The sequence below is a fragment of the Melanotaenia boesemani genome, chromosome 5 (genome assembly GCF_017639745.1).
Source record: "Melanotaenia boesemani isolate fMelBoe1 chromosome 5, fMelBoe1.pri, whole genome shotgun sequence".
Classification (NCBI taxonomy): domain Eukaryota; kingdom Metazoa; phylum Chordata; class Actinopteri; order Atheriniformes; family Melanotaeniidae; genus Melanotaenia; species Melanotaenia boesemani.
Genome location: NC_055686.1, coordinates 10,511,718 through 10,529,781, shown reverse-complemented (window position 1 = coordinate 10,529,781; position 18,064 = coordinate 10,511,718). Strand labels below are relative to the sequence as shown.

Sequence of the window (18,064 nt, the reverse complement as noted above, 5' to 3'; positions counted from 1 at the left end):
ACACTTCAAACTCAACACAGAACCAGATTTTATTCAAGTTTGTTTGTCTAATTGTTTCTATTTTGTTTGTGTTTTTGTGTGTTTCTCTTTTATTTAACACCTTATTAAACTGCAAAAATCAAATAAAAATAATTCAAAGGAGCATCTTTCCTTTGCTTTATTCTTTTCAGTGAAAAGTAGTAAAGTTTTAATGATTCTCCAGAAAAATAACAACAGCTTATGATTGAACATAATATGTAGATTAATATAGGAATGAAAGATAAAAATAACTTTATTTTTCTACCTTCATTTGTGAACATGTGATGAATAATTAAATGTGAAAATGAATCAAAGCCAGTCAGTTTATCACCATGTAATACGTGAGGAGACGGAGCATAAAACTGCTCCTGATTAGCTGTTAGACATAAGAATCACCATTTTTCTTTTTTCATATCTTGTTACTGTTGTTAAGAAGCAGCACAGTGTTTATGATGTTATCTCTCCACCTCTCAGGTCCTCCTTCTGTGTGAGCTCAGGTTCAGGAAATCCACACTGTGGATCAGATTGTAGCTGAGAGGAAACAGCAGAGAGGAGCTTTAATAACACTGAAGGAAAAACATGAAATCACACAAGACAAACATGTTCAGCATCAAGGTTTAACTATTTAACTCTGCATGGATTTAATCTGCTGTCAATCATTAGTTTTGGTACATTTAATAGAAATGAAGTAAAAACTTAGTCATGAACCTGCAGAATGATTTGTTTTTCTCTTCTACAACCCCTGTTTTTATTTAATCTTTGCAAAGCAGAATAATTACATGCTTAAATATAAATTTCCTAGAGGTTATTCATCTTTTTAATTGAAATATTTCAGCTTTTTACCTGTGATAACGCTGCGCTCAGCAACTGAAAGAAAGCAAACTGTTGAAATACCAGCAAAGAAATCAGGTTCACCTCAACATTAAATTGTTCTGTCAAATGATTTATTTACTTATTTTTAAGTTATTCTTTCAGATTTAATAGTTTGTTACAACCGATAAACCCACCATTACACATGTGGATTTATTACCTGCTGTTCACTGTTTGTTGTCAGTTGTATTGTTTAGTAAATGTTGTGAATTTATTCCTTTATTTTCCTCTTATGGAGTCATTCTTAAATGAAAAGATTAGACAAGCTGAAAATCAATGATAGATCAGATTACATATTCTCTCTGTGTATGCGTGGCTTCACTCCGGCTTCCTCCCACCATCCAAAGACGTGCATGTAAGGGTTAACTGGTCCCTGTAAATCCTCTGGAGGAGTGTGTGTGAGTGTGTTTGTCTCTCTGTGTTGGTCCTGTGATGGACTGGCGACCTGTCCAGGGTGTTTCCTGCTTCTCACCTGCTAACTGCTGAAATAGACTCCAGCTGGATGGATGGATGGATGGACTTTCCTCACCTGTAAACACGTCTGTAAATAAATCAGCTGATCTCGATTGTTAACCGTGAATTCTTGTCATTACAGAGAAAACAGACAAACCTTCCTCCAGCGTTCAGTTTGGTTGGTTTGTTTGGAGAATAATTACCTAAAAGGTAAGCAGGCTTGGTAAGGATGGATGTTGGGGTGGGTTCTTGTATATTTTATAACTCATATTTTCTCAGTGTCAAAGGAAAACTGGTGCGGTAGAGAAGATGTGATTAAAACTCACAATGAAGCTTCACACTTTCCCAGATTTATCTCTTTAGATGGAGGTTCAGACTTTCATAAACACATTTCTAACATCACTGGTCACCACGACAACCTTAACTGAAGTGTTTTTTATTCAGACTTTTTATCCTGTGGTCCCACAGAAAGAAGGTTTCTGGTTTGAAGCATTTCATGTAGAATAAAAACTTCTTGTTTGAGCTTTAATGTCTCCTGCTGCTTCATTTTATCATTATATGAACCCACATGATGAACACACTGAAAAGTTTCACCATACAGAGGTGTTTTTCTTTCTGACTGGCTGAACCATGAAGCTGCTGCTTTAGCTTTTGTACAGTCAAAATATGAATGAATTAATGGTTAAATAAATATTAACTGTTACCAGTTAACAATACTTGTTAAAGACACCTTTGAACATGAGCTGTGGCTTTTATTTGTTCAGCCTTTTGTTGTTTCTGTTCCAACTTTAATGTGTTGCTGCGAACTTTCAAATGGAGCTCATATTTTCCATGAAATAGTAAAACATCTCATTTTCAACATGAGATGTTGTATATGTTGGTTGTAATTAATAAGGTGCTGATTATTGTTCCAAGAATGAAAAGAAAACCTTGTCAGTGGTTAAAGTGTTTTATTTAGATCAGAAATAAAGTGTACAATACATGTTTTATATCTACAGTTGTACAGTGTTGACTTTTTACTGAAGTTTGAAAGAGTGTGGAAGAAATTTTACTAATTATGCTCTATATATAATATTATAATCACACCTATAATTACTTCCTTTACTATATTCATTTACACTTTTTACATTGTACATTTTTATTCATCATGCTTTTATTCTCTTTAAGGTTTATTCTCTTCATATACATGCTCCGTTAAAAGTTCACTACGAGGGTAAGATGACCTTTTTCTGGTCCTGCCCCAGACACTTAGTCAGACTGGTTCTGGTGGAGACACAACTATGTGAGGTTGTTTTGACGCCAGCTCTTGGAGTTGTGTGTCCACCCAAGGTCTTTAGGAAGGAGGATTCTTTCTACAGAAATGTAGAACTATTGTTTTTCCTCTTGCCTCCCCAGAGTCTCTCTCGACTTCACACGAGTCGGGACGACCACTCTCAATTACTTGCAAGTAATTCTGTTTTCAATAATTCTCCTGTAATCAGAGTGCGAACCATACCGTGGGCTTAGGGGGAGCCGCTTTTTTGCATTTCCTATCTTTTTTCGGCAAGTAAGAACATGATGCCAGCTGATATTACAGCTTGCCCCACAGAACATAGGCGTACCAATACATAATGGTTAACAACTCTTATGCAACAATAATACATAACAGGTGCAAATGTCCCTTGCAAAAAAAATTTTTACCACTCTTTTTGAGAAGATCAACTTACATATCACACACGTACACAGTGATGCTTGCCATACACAATATAATGAGCAATGATAGTTTCCCATATTGTAAATAGTTAAAGCAGGTCTTACCTTACCTTTTACACATTTACTTCTTTTATTTTGTATTTAACGTAGATCTACAGGAAGTTTAACTTGGAGCGCCACCACGCTTCAGTGGTCACAATAATTATAGCATCCATAGTCATACTTTAGGCTACAGTGAATCTGTGAGCAATCAGCATACATTTTATTGTCAGTATTATATAGCTCCCCCAACATTTCATAAATCCTGTTTCTAGGGGAGCTCATGTTTCATTAAGGGGAGCTATAGCTCCCCCAGCTCCCCTGTGGTTCGCACCCTGCCTGTAATAAACTTTTTTATACTTTTACTCATTCTGCACTCTTGGTAATTTTTTTACAACAATTGGCGTTGTTGGGCAGGATTTCACGAGTGACCAGGAGGACCCAGCGACGGTGTCTGACCGACCTGAACCTGATTTTCAGGCTTTGTTTTTGAAAGGGGGACCCTCGTTTGGTTCTCTGGAAGTCACCGCCGAAATCAGGGAACTCAAAATATAGTCACAAAAAAAACCCTAACCCGAACGATAAGTCTGGTGAGTTAAAAGAAGGCTACTTTGTTTAATTAAGTTGTGCAGCTGGTTTGGGAGACAGGGGGGTCTGTTTGGGCTTGTGTGAATCTGGACCGCATGAGCTTACGCGGTGTTAGCTGCGGGAGACAGGCCTGCAGCTGGTAATCCCTCTGTGTCTGCAGAGGTCCCCCGGTGGTAGGCCACTGGGTAAGAGTGGCCGGGTAAACTTATTACTCGGAGTCCATGAGGACGTTCACGACTGTAAGGGGACCCCCCCATTTTGTGGTAAAAATGGGCAACGTAGACTCTAAGCAACAGCTCCCCTCTGTTACAGGAGAATTATTTGATTTTATCAGTAATTTTATTTTATGAGCTTCATGAGTAACAAATACGGTAAGAATTCAACTGAATTTTGGGTAACACTTTACAATACTGGACGCAAAATTTGTTTTGTTACTAGGGAACACCTTGGGGGCGAATCAGTAAGTAATGGGTAGTTAACCAGTACTTACTGGTGACCACAAAGACCAGGCTTATTAGGGAACTACTGGTTAATTATTTGCTTCATTACTAGCGAACGCCTTACAGGCGAATCAGTAGGTAATAAGTAGTTAACCAGTACTTACTGGTAGCCACAAAAACCAGACTTATTAGGGAACTACTGGTTAATTATTTGCTTTGTTACTAGCGAACACCTTACAGGCGAATCAGGAAGTAATAAGTAGTTAACCAGTACTTACTGGTACCCACAAAAACCAGACTTATTAGGGAACTACTGGTTAATTATTTGCTTTGTTACTAGCGAACACCTTACAGGCGAATCAGGAAGTAATAAGTAGTTAACCAGTACTTACTGGTACCCACAAAAACCAGACTTATTAGGGAACTACTGGTTAATTATTTGCTTCGTTACTAGTGAACGCCTTACAGGCGTAATGGGAAGTAATGGGCAGTTAACCAGTACTTACTGGTACCCACAAAAACCAGGCTTATTAAGGAACAAAAGAGAAATTCTTCATGTGAGTACTGGATTACTCTGACTCGTTGAGTGAACAGCTCATTTAGTCAAAAACCTGTTTCCTGGTGGTTTTGGAAGCCTTTGTAAGGATGAAAAGCAGTTTTATTTATTTATTCTTGTACTGCTGTGTCATCTTACCTTTACTTGTTCATCACTTACTAAGTAATAAGTCATTACTTAATCATTGACTGGTCATTATCTGTTATACTGTTTACCTTCATAAAAAAGTCAAACATAATACCAAGTACTTACTGAGGAACGAAGCATAAACTACTCAGTACCTGACCAGTACCTACTACTTTTGTGTACATTATTGTAAAGTCAAACATCATACCAAGTACTTACTGAGGAACGAAGCATTAACTACTCAGTACCTGACCAGTACCTACTACTTTTGTGGACATTATTGTAAAGTCAAACATCATACCAAGTACTTACTGAGGAACGAAGCATTAACTAATCATTACCTGACCAGTACCTACTAGTTTTGTGGCATTCTTTCTATATTGAAAATAACAGTTTGATCTCTTTAGGCTTTATGCATATAGCTATCTAACATGTGCAAACCATTCAAAATTGATAACAACTGCAGAAGAGACAGTATTTATTACACAAAATGTACCTTAAAGTTAGACGCACACACACATGCAAGCATTTCCCCCAATAAATGGAAACTATCGTTTCCATATATTTTAAACTTTGTACTGTTTGCATATCTCGTGAAGCATATGTCCAAGTGCACCATTCTTGTGAGATTTGGCCACCCAATGTGTCCACTCTATTGAGGCAAGCTGTTTCTTCAAGGTGTTCTCTGTTCGATTGCCAGGCAGTCTCCAGACCTGTGATTTGTAGGTAGACCACTCACAGTCAATGTTCTTTGTATGGGCACCTGTTTCTGCGTTTACAAATGACCGGCTGTGGTTTACTGAATAGTGAACATATCCACTATTAGCCAGTGCCGTCATCTAAACCCTCCATTGATCTGAGATGATAGTGGTCCCTTGGCAATCATAACACCTTATGACTGGGATCAAGTGCCACCAGGACTGTTTTCTGACTAGCCTCAGAATGGGCCGCCTTCTCATGCCTTTAATGCCTAGCATTCCAAAGACCCATGTTCGCCTCCTCCAGATTCGTCCAAATCTTCCCCGACCATACTGTTCAAAATAAGAAAACATGGTAGTAAAAGAAAGTTTAATATTGTCCACAAATTCACAAAGTTCTTTGTATTTACTTGTAAAAACACACAGAAATATCACATAATTGGATATACTATTAGATAATTTAATTGGCTGTGTAAATATCAAGTTAAAAAGTACAAAAACAATGTATAAAAAAATCACTTATAAACATCTTTACATGATATTATCATTCCACTTTTAGATCACAAAACCAAAGTGTGGTCACATTTTTTCTTTTAAATGAAGAAAAAGTTGTCAAATTACACTGATTTGCAACGACATTAGAACATGACATCCGAAATAACATTATCTGGTTACAATAGTGTTGAGGAATCTGACCTCTGATGCTGATTTTTTGCCTAATTGACCACTGCAGGGCTTCGGTCTGAAAGCACTTAAGCTATCAGTAAAGTGTGTGTGTAAGTCTTGTAAATTAAATACAGTGTCCTAAAGAAACACTTCACGGTAAATAAAATACTGCTGCTATAACACTTAAACATATAGCATGCACATGTTAGCTTAAAGTAATCTGAAGTTAACAGTCATACGGTTCGCTAAACGATGCTAAATCGCGATCATGCTAACGGGCAGAAATGGGCATTTTAAAGAGTGCAAACATACACAGGAGCGGGACAACACTAGCAGAAAGAGTAAGTTACATTTAAAAATTAATCTTGTCTCAGAATAAACACAACTTACATCGTCAGTGACCGCTGTACCGCTGGAAACATGTCGAAGGTAGAACGTGAAGAAAAGGAAGAGGAAGTGCATAAGCCGTCTTCAAAATAAAATACCTACTTCAAATTAAAGGTATGAATACATGAACATTTATAATTGGAAGAATTCATAACAAATTGCATAAAGCTGTTTAATACTTTAAGCAATAAGATTTTTGACGTTATATTTCCACAGAATCTTATATGAAGTCATCCAAGCATCTCATGAGTTATAGCATGCCCATATAACATGACTCACTGATGCAAAAAGTAAGAGAGATAATTACATAGCCTTTTTGGGAATATGGATCCTTGAGCGAGGAAAACAGCATCACTATTCCAAGAGCGTATTGCTCCCTGATAGTTTTAGAAGGGTGATGTCTAAGAGGAGATATCAATTTGTTATGAAAAACACCTCTGTACTTGCAATTATCTGTGATAAATGAAATTAGCATGCATCACTCTTACCCATGTGCATCAGTCATGTGAGCCACCAATATGTTAACCATTTGTCTTCATGTGGCATCAGTCAGAGTTTCTGTTTCTTCGTACTCCCGGAGAACTTCTTCACCACCGGACTTGGTTATAAGGACATTTTCCACCAACTAATATAAACAGTCACACATAAAAGGGGGGAAGAATATCCAAAATTTTTAGTTCTTTACATTTTGTTTGGGGTGTGTGTGTGGGTGATAAACAATATTAAGTTTTGTGCCAACCTGTTTGGCAGCCACAGCATTAGCTGTATCTTGAGTTCTTTGTTTTTTATTAGGGAGATCATCAAGGATTATTGTTGATGCACCAGAACTGAAGCTCGAGTCAGATGTCTCAGATGCAGAGAACGAGGTCTCAGAAAACTCTAAAGGAAAATATTGAAATAGAAGAAAAGGCACAATGCTAACAAACAGATGCTTTAAACTTCATTTGTAATGCAGTTTTATAATTATTTACAGTAAATCACAGCTAATTCAGGAGGTACCTCCAAAAAACTTCTTATGCTCATTATCCCATGATGTGAAAAGAAGTACTAAATCTTATTATCTTACACATATGCATCTTTGACCATGGCAGCCAATAATGACTGTTTTTGTAGTAGATTATTAGCCAGTAGGACTATATCTTAGCAAAAGCTCTATGAAGAAAAAGTCAATGTCTCAAACTATGTCTTTTTAAAAACAATAAGACTTGCCATCGTTCAGGAAAGCAGTCAACACCACATTGCCTTGTCCAACAAGGTTGCTGAATATTTCCTCATCTACTTCTGTACCTGTTGCATCTTTGTATGTAACATTTGCTTCTGGTGGCAGGCAAAATCTCTCAATAACTGGAATAAAAAAAAAATCAAATTTGCTTTACAAGTTATAGCCACTGTATGGATTAAAAATATTCACATTATATGGTACACAGAAGTTAACCACACCTTATTTGAATAAACAGAAGCTGTGCTAATCAAATTAAATTTTTTAATGATTTTTTTTTTTTTAAATACCTTTTTCATGAAACTGAATGAAGTCATACCGCCCCTCAGTAAAATCCAGCTTCACATATTTCTGCTGATGTTTGTACTTGACCTGGACCAGCATTTTAACTGAGATATGCAAGAAATGTTCACAAGTCAGGGTTGTATGACAGTTTAGATCTTTTGTAAAAGTCATGGTTACTGACAATTGTGTCTGGCAGGTATATGACAGTTTTATTTCAGTTTTTATTTGAGCTAAAAGGTTGAGGGTGGATAAGGCAAATTAAGTTGGCTGAAGAAAATCGACACACACCCCTGCCCCTTATACACACATAGGATCATTCACTAGTCTACACAGCAGGAATTCTCATTGAGTTCACCAATGAAATTTATTATTTACATTTTTCAGACCTTTTCTTACAAAGCATTTCTTTGTGTATTTTTTAACAGGATGTTTTTATGGTAATTGGAAATCCTTCTGTCCCTAACTGCACTTACTCTCTAGAGCTATACACATGGTTCTGTTACAAAATTAGCAACAGCTAATATAAGCATAAACATGTCGCGGAGTCCTTCCTACAGTCTGAGTAAAATACATCAATGGGGGGGGGGGGGGGGGGGAACGTAGCGGCAAACGACCGTGTTCATGCTGAAGGAACTCTGAGTCCAAAGAACAAAAAAGAAAAACAAAACAAAACAAAAAAAAAAAGGGTAAAAGACGGCTTAAAAAATTACGGAAGCGTGGAGCTGCCACCCAAATAAAAAAAAATCGGACCTTATCACGTTATAACGTGTTAGGGCTACTTTATTGTAATAACGTGAAACGTATCACGTTATAACGTGATACTTTATTGTAATAACGTGAAACGTATCACGTTATAACGTGATAAGTTTATTATAAGAACATAGCCTGTACTGTATGCAGATGTTGTTACGACCTTTATTGGAGCAAAATACATTTCATGGAAAATATACTCATCAAGCAGAAACTTTTCAGGTCTTTTTGACAATGATTAATTGTTCTACTCTGGTTTATTGTTGTACAGAAATGTGGGACAGTTATGAGAAACACGTAGGTCACCTGCCTGCGCACAGTGAGACGGTGCGTGCGTGTGTGTCTGAATTGCCACAGAGCAGGCATCCCCAACCTGGGACCTCTTGAGCCAGTGTCCTGCAGGTTTTCAGTGTGGTTTATTATTTCCAGAGAAATTCCTAATTTAATACATGGGATTAAGTTTTACTTCATTGGAGAGATTTGATGAAGCTTGGAGGACACTTGTTGACGTTGCACCCTTAAAGTAGACAGGACCACGTCTTTGTGTCGGCAACTTATTTCTCCCAGTCCCAGCGGTGCATATAGCCTTTATAATTTTCATTTTTATTGTCAGGAGACAACATATTATTAACTGAAAGCAGCGCACACACTCTATTGCCACTCAGACACATGCACGCACCGTCTCACTGCGTGCAGGCAGGTGCCGCACCGTGTTGCTTATAACGGTCTTGTGTGAAAGAATAAACCAGGTCTGCACCAGCCTCTTAACGACGCATTATTTGAGTCAGGTGTGCTGCAGTATGGACATACTGAAAACCTGCAGGACACTGGCTCAAGAGGTCCCAAGTTGGGGATGCCTGCTCTGTGGCAATTCAGACACACAGGCACGCACCGTCTCACTGCGTGCAGGCAGGTGACCTAAGTGTTTCTCCTAACTGTCCCACATTTCTGTACAACAATAAACCAGAGTAGAACAATTAATCATTGTCAAAAAGAACTGAAATGTTTCTGCTTGATGAGTATATTTTCCATAAAATGTATTTTGCTCCAATATAGGTCGTAACAACATCTGCATACAGTACAGGCTATGTTCTTATAATAAACTTATCACGTTATAACGTGATACGTTTCACGTTATTACAATAAAGTATCACGTTATAACGTGATACGTTTCACGTTATTACAATAAAGTATCACGTTATAACATGATACGTTTCACGTTATTACAATAAACATATCACGTTATAACGTGATACGTTTTACGTTTTTACAATAAACATATCACGTTATAACGTGATAAGGTCCGATTTTTTTTTTAATTTGGGTGGCAGCTCCACGCTTCCATGAACAATAAATAAATAAATAAAAAATAATAATGATAATAAGAACAAGAACAAGAACAAGAAGAACAAGAAAAGGAGGAAGCTTGATCTAAAAATACCATAAAGGTTTCTGACGCAAAAAACAGAGAAGCACTGAGCCTGTAGCCTAGCAGACAGACCGCAGGCAGAAAGAAAAAAAAAACAAAACCTACTAAATAACCCGATGGTTTTGTTTTAAGTACATTATCCATGTTCAGTCATTTATTTAAATTCGTGGAGCTGATAAGTCTGCTTTACACAAGAGGCGTGTACAGAGAAGTGACTTTGAGAACAACAGTTTTTGAGAACATTTTCTTTTTCTTCTATTTCTCTTCCTTCATGAGAAAATATACAAGCTGTCAAATAATCTCATCAGTCTGAGGAAATTTTTTGCTCTGCTTCACAACGCTCAATATATGCACAAGGACACACTTTCTGAAGTTAAGTGACACTCTGCTTGCAATGAATTATTTTTAGCATTATCAAATCTCTGAGAGGAAACATTTGCAACTTTCCTCAGACACAGACACACACACTCTGTAGGATAAATATCAACCCGATTTTCCTTTTTCTCCTTTTCCTCCTCCCTCCGTCTCTGTCGGAGAAACAAAACCCTCTCCTGAAGCTCACAGGCTGCAAACCTGACTCAACTCAGTTATTCCGCAATTACCACCAGAGAGTTCCTCTGCGTCGAATTTCAAAGAGACTGAAACCAGATGTTCGATGGCCGTGTAAACATCTGCTTTTGGATGGTGGAACACCTTCCTCCACAACGCTCCTAATCATGCGTTTTATTCAGAGGACAAGACCAACGCTCACAAGAAAACAAGACAAGAAAACTGTGACCTTTCCGCAGTGGCGGTTCTAGACCACCTTTACAGGGGGGGCCAGGCTGGGGCCAGTGGGTTTTTCAGAGGGGAACATTCAGCCCAGAGCAAAAAAGAGGCTGACGCAAAATATGATTCCTTTTTTCATTATTTTATAAAAACAAGTTACAAGTGAATTGTTACCGTCACGAAACTAGGATTTTTCAACATATCACATTTGCAACACAAGTGTAATTAAAGCCGCAAGCGGCATCCATCGGGTCCGAGCTGCTTGGACCCCGCCACCCGATGTTGCCATGACAACAGGTGCTGTTATGTGTTAAGGACCCAACCTGTATGAATCCTGTCAAGTTAGGTGCAGATCCCACATATTCCTATGGAGATATAAGCAAACCGTGTTTCATGGCGAGAAGGCATTTTTCCGTCGGTTGCCACGGTTACACGCTTTCTCCTATTAGAAAGATTTGAGGAGCTTTTGGTCCCCAACTTGTCAGGAAGCTTCCCACTAAGTTTGCAGTCAGTCGCACGAATCTCCTCAGACTAGTTCGTTCAAATACGATGTGTGTAAAGTGCAAAAAATGGCAAAGAAATGGCCTTACACGCCAAGATGGCGGGCACCCCGTTGCCATGGCAACAGGTGTTTGACTTTTTTGCTCGACTCGGGGTGTTACACGCAGGGCCGGTTCTAGGAATGCATACATGAGGGGGCAGGCATAAATTTGAAGGGGGCATTATGAGTACATACTTCAGCATTTTCTTGTTGTTGTTTTTTAAGTGTTTCTTTAACGGAACTGTGCTGTTAGTGGAGTCCAACTTCAAAGAAATGGATTGCACTTTGTCAGGCCTCTACTCTAAGACCTGTCCAGCTTGGGTGTCCCACCTGAAACCAAAGCTCCTGCTGGTATAGCTCTTAGAGTCACTGAGGCACGCAAACCCCCTGACCACAATAAGGTGGCAATCCCTCAGGGGGGGAACAGAAAATATCAATAACAAAATGAAGTAAGAAAAAAGAAAAGAATGATCCATTATCAAAGCTTTAACAACCAACAAAATAACAATTGCCCTATTGGACAGCCATTAGATGTCTAAGCATTTTGAATAAATTTGAAACTAATAACAATAAACTCAACTATCTGTGTGTTTGTTTCTGTCTGTATATAGACCATAATGATAAAAGAATCATAACTATCAAGCACAACAATAACAGAGCAAAAAATTAAACCCCCTACCAAAATAAGGCAGTGAACCTTCAGGGGGAAATAATGATAATAATAAATGAAAATGAGTAAAAACTAAATGATCCTTCATCAAAATTTTAAGAACCAACAAGGCATACATGAAGCTCTGAGCTGAACTGCTGAAAGCAGCGGGAATGTAGAGTGAAACTTTCTGTTATTTTTTTCTTCAAACTAGCATGCTGAACTAAAGGCTGGGCGGAGCTTGAGGGGTCTCATATGCGCAGCTCGTTTTCCCTCAGTCTAGTACCGAGGAGGCAGTCACATCTATGGCCCGTGCGTGATTGATCACTGCTCCTACTAACAGGCGTAGACACGTTTAAATAGAACAGAAACAAACCCCAGTTGACAGAATAGATGCAATAAATATGTCTGTTATTATAAGTATTTATTCAGTATCGCTACAACACATTTAACAGAGCTTTACTCTATAAGTTTTACCGCTGGAGCTCAGCAGCCGCTCTCTCTACGAGGGGGAGAAATATGACACCGCAAGATCAGGCTGTATGTCAACTCATTTGCATACTAAACACTGATTGGTTGTTTTCTGTGGTGGTGGGAAGGACTTGTTGAAGACAGTACAATGGATCCTGTGAAGCTCCGACACACAGAGTTCAGTACAGAGGGGAGAGAGCGTTTGGAGAGATTTGCCCATTTCGGCGCATTTGATTGAGGGGGCAGAATGTTTGTTTGAGGGGGCACTGCCCCCTCTTGCCCCTGCGTAAAGCCGGCCTTGGTTACACGTGTGTGCCGAGTTTCATCTTCCTACGTCGAAGTAGACTTTTGGGACCCCATTCATTTGGGGATTTTTGGTGTCTCTAGGTGGCGCTGTTGAGCCAATTTTGCATTGAAGTTAATGCGGACTTTAGAATATCAAATTTTTCACCGGGCTTGATGTGTGTGCCAAGTTTCACAACTTCTCATGGGTGTTTAGGGGGTGATATTTAGGCTCAAAATGCTTAGAAGGAGAAGGAGAAGAATAAACATTTGGAAAACAATAGGGCCTTGCCATACTTCGTATGGCTCGGACCCTAATAATTATGAGAAAAAAATAGAAAGTAAGACACCCCCTTCTTAGTTTAACCATTAGTACAAACTCTGGCTTCTACTATCTTTTTCGGGCATTTTCAACATTACATTGCCATTACACCACTGTAACTGTAGTAAATGTAATGATTTCTTGATGAAGATTATAGTGATATAATCTTTATCAATAAATCATTAATACATTTACTGTATTTAATGTGTATGGTTTGAGCATTCTGACTTCAATGACTCCGAGAAGAATAAAAACAATTTCTTCAAAAACTAAATTTCATACCTAAAAGGTACGCTAAAAGGTCCGCCTGAGTGGTGCTGTTTTCTGATTGGCCCTGGGCTTGGCCCGCCCAGAGAAAGCTGATCGATTGGACCTGGGGATGGGTGTACTGAAATATTTCCCAGCATGCTTTGGGGCTCCGCTTGTGCTGTCCTTGCTGCACCATGCGTTAAGTGTATATGTGATCTCATGACGCCCTCTCCATGACTCTCCTTTGTGCAGCCATAATGAAACACTGTCAAATACGTCAAATATTAAAGACGATTATGAAGAGTAGCTAAATCTTGGCTCATGTAGGCGAGTGTACCTTCAGAGAGGAGGCTACAGGTGGGTCCCAATTCAGGGTCTACACACTTCGAAGTCTGCTTAACGTTCGTGAAATGGGACAGCCTACCTAGTCTACAAGAATTTCCCATAGCAACAACAAAGGACGTTTAATCACTTAAACCTCAGAAATTACTCGTAGGAAACGTCAGTAGACGCTGAACACGGAGCGGCAACACCGACAGTTTAAAAAAAAAAAAAAAAAAACGGTTTGAGGCTCTGTTGTTTTCCAGCCGGTACACACTTCATTAACCCCTTAAAAGTAACTGAATATCAAATATTACCGAATTTTAATGTCACCATTTAACAAACATGCTTTAAATGTACTTGGTTTTGTAACGTTTATACTAAAGTGTAGTTAAAAAAAAACGAACTTTTTTTTAAAATAAAACTTTATTTAAACTTAATACGACTCTTCTGAGGTTGCTGATTCGCCACCGTCCTGTGCGCAACGAATTGTGGGAGAAAAGAGGCCGCGAAGGATGCATCACCAGCATCCTTCGTTTGAGGCTAAACGAAGTGCGGATTCGAAGGGTGGATTCGGAGGGTCCTTCTAATTCTGTGAATTGGGACAGTACTTCGCGCACCGCGATGACGTAGGCTACGTGGCCGACGAATGACCGGAAATTGTCTTGCAGGAAAAAAAATGATGTCCGTGAGGGCGGGATCGGGGCTGAAAGTGACCAATCATAAGAAGGACAAGGCTCAACCCCCCCCCCCCCACGTGTCCTGATCCGCCCCCAAGTGTCAAAAGTGTTTTCTCCGCGCTTGCAGAGCTTCACCTCGCGAGCATAAACGGCGAGAGAGAGAGCGCGCGCAGGTGGAGTCCTGCTTGCGCAGAGCTGACACCCTCGCTCGCAGCCTGTAGTGTAGCGTCTGAAGAGTTAGATTGTGCGCAGACTTCATATCTACGTGTGTGAGACAGTTAGATTGTGCGCGCAAAGTTAATATCTACGCGTGTGAGAGAGTGTCATTTTATCGCGGGTGTGTTACTGCGCCCCCTAGACTTATGGCTTAAATCTGACACCATAAATCATGAACAATTTATGGTATGAAATCAGAACCATCTGCTTCCGTCTCCGAGTCAGCTCTGCCGGGGATCAGTCAGATGGCAAACCGCCTTTTGATTTTATGCCCAATGACTGTTTTTAACCACATGGATGTTCTCTCCCTGGTCAGCAGACCTGGATGGTTTTCCAACCTCTGGCCCCCACCACTCACCTCAGCCCAGTGGCCACGCCACCACGGAAACTTGGCCGGAAAGGTCACAGTTTTCTTGTCTTGTTTTCTTGTGAGCGTTGGTCTTGTCCTCTGAATAAAACGCATGATTAGGAGCGTTGTGGAGGAAGGTGTTCCACCATCCAAAAGCAGATGTTTACACGGCCATCGAACATCTGGTTTCAGTCTCTTTGAAATTCGAAGCAGAGGAACTCTCTGGTGGTAATTGCGGAATAACTGAGTTGAGTCAGGTTTGCAGCATGTGAGCTTCAGGAGAGGGTTTTGTTTCTCCGACAGAGACGGAGGGAGGAGGAAAAGGAGAAAAAGGAAAATCGGGTTGATATTTATCCTACAGAGTGTGTGTGTCTGTGTCTGAGGAAAGTTGCAAATGTTTCCTCTCAGAGATTTGATAATGCTAAAAATAATTCATTGCAAGCAGAGTGTCACTTAACTTCAGAAAGTGTGTCCTTGTGCATATATTGAGCGTTGTGAAGCAGAGCAAAAAATTTCCTCAGACTGATGAGATTATTTGACAGCTTGTATATTTTCTCATGAAGGAAGAGAAATAGAAGAAAAAGAAAATGTTCTCAAAAACTGTTGTTCTCAAAGTCACTTCTCCGTACACGCCTCTTGTGTAAAGCAGACTTATCAGCTCCACGAATTTAAATAAATGACTGAACATGGATAATGTACTTAAAACAAAACCATCGGGTTATTTAGTAGGTTTTGTTTTTTTTTTTCTTTCTGCCTGCGGTCTGTCTGCTAGGCTACAGGCTCAGTGCTTCTCTGTTTTTTGCGTCAGAAACCTTTATGGTATTTTTAGATCAAGCTTCCTCCTTTTCTTGTTCTTCTTGTTCTTGTTCTTATTATCATTATTATTCTTTATTTATTTATTTATTTTCTACGGAAGCGTGGAGCTGCCACCCAAATTAAAAAAAAATCGGACCTTATCACGTTATAACGTGATATGTTTATTGTAAAAACGTAAAACGTATCACGTTATAACGTGATACTTTATTGTAATAACGTGAAACGTATCATGTTATAACGTGATACTTTATTGTAATAACGTGAAACGTATCATGTTATAACGTGATACTTTATTGTAATAACGTGAAACGTATCACGTTATAACGTGATAAGTTTATTGTAATAACGTGAAACGTATCACGTTATAACGTTGTTCAGAAATGAACACTGCTTTATTCACCTTGTGCATTCCTATCGTGCACTCTCACCGCGGGTCCCTTTAAGATTCTGTGTTCACAGTTTCATCCAATGCCTGTGCATAGGTTCATGAGGGGGCCTGCAGGGGGTGCACGTGAACAGTGGATGGATTCACTGATCATCCAATCACAAGCCTGCATTCCCGTCACAGTGAATCAGCCTGCAGACCTAAGGGCTCCTCTGATGCTGTTCGTTCAGTATTATGAACAGTTTTTTTGTTCCATAATATTGCCTCAAGCTATTAATAAGTTTCCTTGTGTGCCTTCATGCGTCCAATGAACATAACATGATTGGCAATACATGTTCAATGAATAACATTAAGATCCATTCTCCGACATCAATCAAGTCCTTACCCGACTACCTGTAGTGATTACTGATATCTGGACCAGTCCATCAATACAGTCCTTTCTGCTCATCACCCTTAATCACCATCAACAAAACAAACGTGATACTTTATTGTAATAACGTGAAACGTATCACGTTATAACGTGATAAGTTTATTATAAGAACACAGCCTGTACTGTATGCAGATGTTGTTACGACCTTTATTGGAGCAAAATACATTTCATGGAAAATATACTCATCAAGCAGAAACTTTTCAGGTCTTTTTGACAATGATTAATTGTTCTACTCTGGTTTATTGTTGTACAGAAATGTGGGACAGTTAGGAGAAACACGTAGGTCATCTGCCTGCACGCAGTGAGACGGTGCGTGCCTGTGTGTCTGAATTGCCACAGAGCAGGCATCCCCAACTGGGGACCTCTTGAGCCAGTGTCCTGCAGGTTTTCAGTATGTCCATACTGCAGCACACCTGACTCAAATAATGCGTCGTTAAGAGGCTGGTGCAGACCTGGTTTATTCTTTCACACAAGACCGTTATAAGCAACACGGTGCGGCACCTGCCTGCACGCAGTGAGACGGTGCGTGCATGTGTCTGAGTGGCAATAGAGTGTGTGCGCTGCTTTCAGTTAATAATATGTTGTCTCCTGACAATAAAAATGAAAATTAATAAGGCTATATGCACCGCTGGGACTGGGAGAAATAAGTTGCCGACGTAAAGACGTGGTCCTGTCTACTTAAAGGGTGCAACGTCAACAAGTGTCCTCCAAGCTTCATCAAATCTCTCCAATGAAGTAAAACTTAATCCCATGTATTAAATTAGGAATTTCTCTGGAAATAATAAACCACACTGAAAACCTGCAGGATTTAATACAAAACTCTGTTAATACACCGAAGTTTAACAGATCTTATTTTTTGTGAAGAGAAGACGCTAGAAATACACGAAAGACAGCTTCAGTTCTAGAGTAGATCTGCATATAAGACTAGTTCACAGCTGGAACAAGAGACACACACATGTACACACACATTTACATGAACAAACACACACACGCTCACTGCAACAAAGTACCTGCTTGCTACTGATGACATGACAACATCACATGACATGATGAGCTACTAACCCTGTCTTGTTTTGAAAACAGAGAACATGTTTAGCGAGCTGGTGGCAACAACTTTTCCTCAGTTATCCAACACTGATCGACTAATTTTTTTAAAAGAAAGAGAAATTAGTTAAACGAGATGAAAATAATATTTTCTTTATATGATCCCTTCAGATGCATCCTAACGGTGACTCACTGACACATGAATCTATATTTTCTCCAGATTACAGTCTAACCGCTGACCCAGGATCTGATAAGATGGTTTCTCTCTCATTCCTACAGCTGAAGCAGTGAGAGTGAGTAAAACCTTCCTGCCAGAGGTGGAAAT

General features: G+C 39.3%; 1 protein-coding gene across 1 annotated transcript in view; it reads right to left on the bottom strand.

Moving 5' to 3' along the window:
• LOC121639814 overlaps positions 1-18,064 on the bottom strand; it is an 882,884-nt gene that overhangs the window by 273,047 nt on the left and 591,773 nt on the right. The window lies entirely within an intron of this gene.